The sequence below is a fragment of the Excalfactoria chinensis genome, chromosome 1, assembly GCF_039878825.1.
Source record: "Excalfactoria chinensis isolate bCotChi1 chromosome 1, bCotChi1.hap2, whole genome shotgun sequence".
NCBI classification, from domain to species: domain Eukaryota; kingdom Metazoa; phylum Chordata; class Aves; order Galliformes; family Phasianidae; genus Excalfactoria; species Excalfactoria chinensis.
The window spans coordinates 43,672,323-43,678,761 of NC_092825.1; the positions used below are offsets into that span (position 1 = coordinate 43,672,323).

At 35.6% G+C, this 6,439-nt stretch overlaps 1 long non-coding RNA gene across 1 annotated transcript; it reads left to right on the top strand.

The window, feature by feature from the left end:
• The first annotated feature begins 4,765 nt into the window (after nucleotides 1–4,765).
• Nucleotides 4,766–5,482, top strand: LOC140247742 (uncharacterized). Its single transcript, XR_011902763.1, has 3 exons — nucleotides 4,766–4,814; nucleotides 5,031–5,110; nucleotides 5,462–5,482. It is a non-coding gene; the product is annotated as an uncharacterized lncRNA (long non-coding RNA).
• The last annotated feature ends 957 nt before the right edge of the window (nucleotides 5,483–6,439 follow it).

The window sequence follows — 6,439 nt, forward strand, 5'->3', positions numbered from 1 at the left end:
TGATAGAATAAATATAGGATGCTCAGGTAAAATGAAGTTGAGTTTCAGGATGATACTGTCTGGCAAGTATTATCTGAAGAAGACATAATAACTAATAACTTATCTGTACTTGGATTATTAGGATAAATCTGCAGATAAAGATATGTGTAAATGGAAGCTTCAAAAGCTTCAATTCTGATGTGATAAATGATTCAAAGTGCAATACATTAGCTTGGATTTTAATGTTTGTAAAATGAATGAAACAATATATCTATATGCCAAAGTCATATTATCATAACTGTATTTGCCAAAATATAAGACATAAATTGCACTTAAATTTAGTAATCTGTGATGCCGTGCTTGAATGTATCTTTGTGATTAAATGTGAACAATTGCTCCTTTAAGGTAAAGGTCTGTGTATGTGTGATTAATCAGATTGAAATGACAGGGTGGACAGCTCATGCCATGCCTAGTTATCAGAATGATTGATTTTAGTCAGTGCTGCTGGATGAGAAAATATCTGTTAATAACTACAGCTGCAAAACTCCTGATGTCACTGATAGCACAAATCACTTTTCACATTCTGTATTATCTGGCTCATTTGCAGATACGGAGCATACAAACCGATCCATTGAAACACAAAATTACAATGTACAGATTTATGCAAGAGCGATGACGGCAAAGTGCACTGCATGAGCAGTGTAAGGAGCTGAAAATTGCTCCTGTTGTAGCAGAGACATTATTTTCTTTGGTATGTGGAGGTTTTGCTGTCAGGCTTTTATCACGCAGACTGTTCGTGCTGTACCTCTCTTTCCATTTGAAATGGAAAATCAGTAACTGAACCTGGATGCTATTAAGTTTTCTTAGAATAGTTCTTAACTAACCTGGTTGATTTGCACTTTCTGATGGAAGAATATTTGGTTGTTTATTTCAGGCTCTGAATAAACATGTTTAGAGAGCAACAAATGAGATTACAAATTGCACCACATCAGCAGAATCGTTTACCGTAGGTATATTCCTTGCCATGTAATATTTATCAGTTTAGTTTATGTGTGTTTTTTTTTGGGGGGGGAAGATCTGGAGAACTCATCTTCATGAAGTGTTTTCTTACCTGCATACTGAAGGGATTAGCAGAGAAGGTGGTGTCTTTTCAAACTCTGTGTAAAACGGGGCAGCAAATGTCTTATTGCGTATGGAAGGATGTGTTGTTCTCACATTCTCTATTTACATGTAAGAATCTACCTTGTCCATTTGTAATGCTTCCTTTTCTCTCCTTTTTCCTTCTGTTCCAAGAACCTAGCACCAGAAGGTGTAATAAACTTCATTTTATTCCAGCATCTATCTGTAAACCACAGCATGAACACAGGGCTGAGAGAAGTATAAATCCCTTTGCATCAGTATAAAATGCTTTGCCCCCTCCCACAGTGATTCACCTCCCAGTGTTCTGAATCCAGCCATTTGCCCAGCTCTTCTCCACTGGCTTTTCATCTTATATTCCCCACTGGCCCACAGCAACACATTTCATGTGCTTCCAAACACAAAAATCACCTGCAGGTTTTTATAGTATTTCTTTCCAACCAAAATTCACCAATGCATCAATTTTCAGGAAGCAGTTGTCTGAAATGATGTGATTCTTGCTTCCTTGGAATGATAAAATCCTCCTTTGCTCTTGCAAGCTTCTGCTTTCTGCTTCATATTTAAGTTCTTCAATGTCAAATAGATTTATATGCTGAAAAATAAGCCAACCAACAATCCAACACAAAAAATCAAAACCAAGAAAGCACACAAGGCACAGACTTGTTGAATGTGCATTCTGTCCAGCTGTCCCATCATGCCACTGTTTAATCATGGCCGTCTTTCTTCAGCAGATCAAAGTGTGGTTGCAGTGATCCAACTTGAATGTGAATAATAGGGAAAACATGTTAAGTTTGAAGGAAGCAGATATGATTCTTGATTAGCAGGATAGTAAAGCATTACTGTTGTCATTATTCATTCTTATTTCTCCAGAGGACTGTGGTCTTGATTATGATTCCGCTGGGGTAACTGCCTTTATCAATCATCTTCTTGCCTGATGATGTACATATAAAGATACTTGGTACAGCAGAATGTCCTGAAGGAGCATCCTGGTTATTTGTAGGCACCAAATATTTTATAGTAAGTTCAGGTAGACCAGCATATTTCTCAAGTCTGATGTATTTAAAGATTAAAATGTTATTTATTTTAATTATTCCAGTGAAATTCTCCCAGACATAACTGATGCAGAAACAAATAACCTGCTTGTCTTTCGATCTACAGGTTTTGAACTCTGAATGGACACTTAATGTGTCATATATGAATACTGCTTTTTGTCATAATTTTCATTGTTGAGGATTTTTTATAAATATTAGGAGCATAAACCACAGTAGTATCTCTGTGTATATTGCCCTCCTACATGCTGAAAGGTAATGTATGGGATTTTGTTAGAGGTTTTCACCCAAGGAATGAAAAATTGAAGGTGGGTCCTTGCCACAAGTGCAGTCTGCTTCTTCCTTATTACTGAGGAATCATCCCTTAATCAGAAAGTCATAACATTTTGAAGAATAAACTTTTAATATTCAGTGTGTTCCCAGTTGCCCTCTAATAATTTTGAAATACCGGTGGAAACAGAAACCAATAAATTACATTCTTTCTTTTTTTTCGAATGATTGTCACTCTAAGCTGCAGATACGCTTTAGTCTTTTGTTCAAGCAAAAGTACAAGGGTTGGCTTGAAGCATGCTCATATGTGTGTGGTTTTTCTGGGTTCACTGTCTGATACGTTTACAGATATGGCCATGGGAACTGAGAAGCTGTGTTAAAATTACTGACAGTGCTTTCTATGTGCAAGACAATTGAAGAAGGAAGAATCTGAGATGAAAGAACCTGTGCTAGGAGAAAGACATGGGAGTTCTTGATTACGCTCTTCTCCTAACATCAGTAAGCCATTATTTGGGCCATAAGTTTGAATGAAGGTAACTACCTAAGGAATTTTAGGTAGGAGGTCACAATCTGGTGCCGAGTGTGGGGCATATGCATTTGTTCCATTTCACAGGGCTTATCCACAGTCTCCAGGCAGAGCTGCAGGACTCTTTATCTATAAATAAATAATCTGATATAAGATAGATTACATTCCTCAGATATCAATCACTGGTAAATATCATGTTCTACTCACGATGTAAGAATACTAAATGGAAATCCATGAAGATTTCAGATTGCTGCTGTATTTATGGTCCCATGGCTCACTGCTGAGAATTATTGGATGTCTTTGCCTCTGAACATGAGCTGAAAGCTGCAGTGGGATGCTCATTCCTAGCTTGCCTCTTACACTTTCAAATCAACATTTATCTTATTTCTTTCAACCCTGTCTCTGATTTGCTGTCAGTAATGCAAAAAGCTTCCAGACCTCTACCAGCTAGATTCAGTGCGGAAACAAAACCACATCACAATCTTTCTTTACTCTGTATCTGGCAAATGACCACAGTGTTTCCTGTCAGATCACAGGGACTGATTGCAGTGGAAGAGAAGGGAAAAAAATGCAGCAAAGTAAGCTTGAAGCATTACAGTCTCTTGTAGTAGCCATGCAACAATTTTGTTCCCCTTTCTTCTACCTGGGCATCACGGCTTTTTGTGTCAGCAGTCACGCATCACCCATTTCAAGCTACAAATGACATGTCCCTCCATGGGTTGGCATCTGGAGACAGAGTTGGTTTAATCCTGGAGTACTGCCATCTTTCTGTGACAGTGACTGCAAGAAATTGTAGTCTGTTCATAGTCTTACCAGCTTCTGTCTGAAATAAAGGTGAGAGATTGTTTACAATACTCAGGAATTCTGTGTTGGAGACTGTGAGTGTTTTTAAAGAAAGTCTGGACTCTGTTGTTTTTCAATATGAATGTAGCTGCTGTTTCATTCCTTCTGAATTTTGTCTTATTAAAGAATAATTCCAGGCATGTCTAGATTTATTTTTGTTATTCTTTGAGGAGTCAGAATACGTAGATTGTTCTTCTCATTTAGCATATTTGCCTGTGAAAGCTTTTAATAAACTAGGGGGATAAAAAAGAATTCAAAGGTCTCAATACTCTTTGTTTTTAATCTTTGTTGGGAAAGGGATATATGTGTTGTGCTGGATATATATTTGTGAACCTTTTTCAGTCTTGACATAACTGCTCTTATTTTGGGTTGTGTTATTCTTGGTTCTGTAACATCCTCATTTAATAACAAAAGGAAGATTACAAACAAAAGAATAGCCAAAACCATGTTGGTTAAAAGTGCCAGTGAAGAGGGATTCACAGCACTTTATCAAACTGTTTTTGTTCAGCTATCCTCAAAGTAGGCCTAAGGAGATTATCTAACCAATCCAGCTAAGCTGGCAAGAGAATTACTGCAACTTGGTGTAACTATGTCTAATGTGGAACAATAGAATTAATGTAGACCAAAATTCAAATGTAAGTCTAGGGATGATTGTTTTCAACTGGGGTACCATAAAACATTTAATTTCTGTGTGGGTCTTTGTGATAAGAAATTTTTCCTGCTACTGTAATGTTTTAATTCATACAACATTATGGTTAGCACATCTTTAATTTTGTGCCAATGGGCCTTCTGGATTTTCTGAAGAGATGGCTTCAGTGTGAGCTAAAGCTTTCTATTTTGTTATTCATTTATTATAAAGTAAACCTTTTCCAGGTAAGTGATTTGGCTTACCACAAAAATGTACAGTGTTTCCAAATGTAGAAATCTAAAGCTATTTCTGTGAAATGATCATGCAGGGGGAAGCCAATTATCCAATTATGAATGGAGAATGGAAGACAGACTTTTCAGAGGTATGCTCAGCCAGTTTTGATTCTTTAAAATTATTTCAGGTATTTTCAAGCATTTTTTTTTTTTCCAGTGGGTTCTTATTTCAGACAGTATTTCTGACTATCTATTCTATGTTTCATTGACCACAACATTTGAAATTCAAATCCGTATTGAAGCAGTAGTGCCTTTTTATTATTATTATTATTGTTATTAATCACTTTTGCTTTTTTTTTGTTTAGTAAAAAGAAATAGATGGATCAAAGTGGAAGACTGCTTATTTCCATGTAAGATGAAATGGACTGGCCAAGGAAGGGCAAAGGTACTCATATTGTATGTTCATTTTGCTTTAAGAGAGCTTTTGTGTATACATAATTTCCTGATTTTTAAGTGTCAAATTAAAGCTCATACTCTTCATGGTGATACTTTTTCTATAGCAACATTACTACTCTTGGAAATCTATTTAAAACATGTAACATGATTCATAATTGAGTAGTATCCTTGCTAGCCCTATTTTCATAAGCAAAGATGTTATATTTAGGTGTACTGTGGATTAAATATTTTGAATTTCAAGAGAGTGGTGGCATTGCTAAATTATAACCTTGTAAAATAAAAAGCTAAATGGCAGTAATACCTACTATCATTTTTCTGTGTTGTACCATGCAATTATAAGGTGGAAGAAACTGAAGAGGACATGAGATAAGGAGATGAGGTACTGAGCAAATTCTTCTGTTTTAGTGTGTTCTTTAATACCACTTATCCATTTTACAGCAAACCATGTTTCCTTATAAAAGTGAGCAAAGAGGTAACCACTATTTTATTTTATTTTATTTTATTTTATTTTATTTTATTTTATTTTATTTTATTTTATTTTGGTCCATTTCTAAAGAAATTGACATTTTATATTTCTTATCTAAATTTTTCATGATCTTGGTCTTTAATGTGCAACACTGGAATTATAATATCTTGGTGGTTAGCAGCTCATACAAATTAAGTAGCAAATAGATAATGTGATCTTCGTAGGATATATTTCTTCATATATTTGAGCTACAATTTGGCAATGAGACAGACAAAATATTTTCCAAAAAGCATGTAATGATGTGTACAAACACTATCATTTGATTTAGCTCGCAGTGATCTGTCAGAAAAATAAATAGGGATGATTCTCCTCTGTGAACCCTTTCTTGCATACACATATGAAAGTTCCTCATCTAGAAATGAGGCTAGGCTAACCACATTTGGACCTGACTGTGAGTTTCATATATGCAAAAAATATAGCTTGTGCAGGAGCTTTGGCTTGGTCCCGGTCTAAAGTTACCAAATAGAAAAGTGTGAAAAGACATTACTTATTATAAAGGAATGAGAGTGTAAAAAGATAGAAAAGACTTTTGAACAATGAAGTGTGTGCAGGTTCAGGAACTGACAAAAGTTAGTCTATCTGTTACAGACCATTTGGCTCCCCTCTACCCATTACCATAAGCAGTCTCAGTTTAACTTTTGAAGCTTTTGCATGTCATGTTGTCAAGGAATCTTGCTTCAAAACTCAATTCATAAAAAGACTCTAAAAATCTTTCTAGCTAAAATTCCTAAAAACATGTTGCAATGCTCAGGAAGGATGGATTTGGAGATACATTCCAGACTTGTCTGGTTA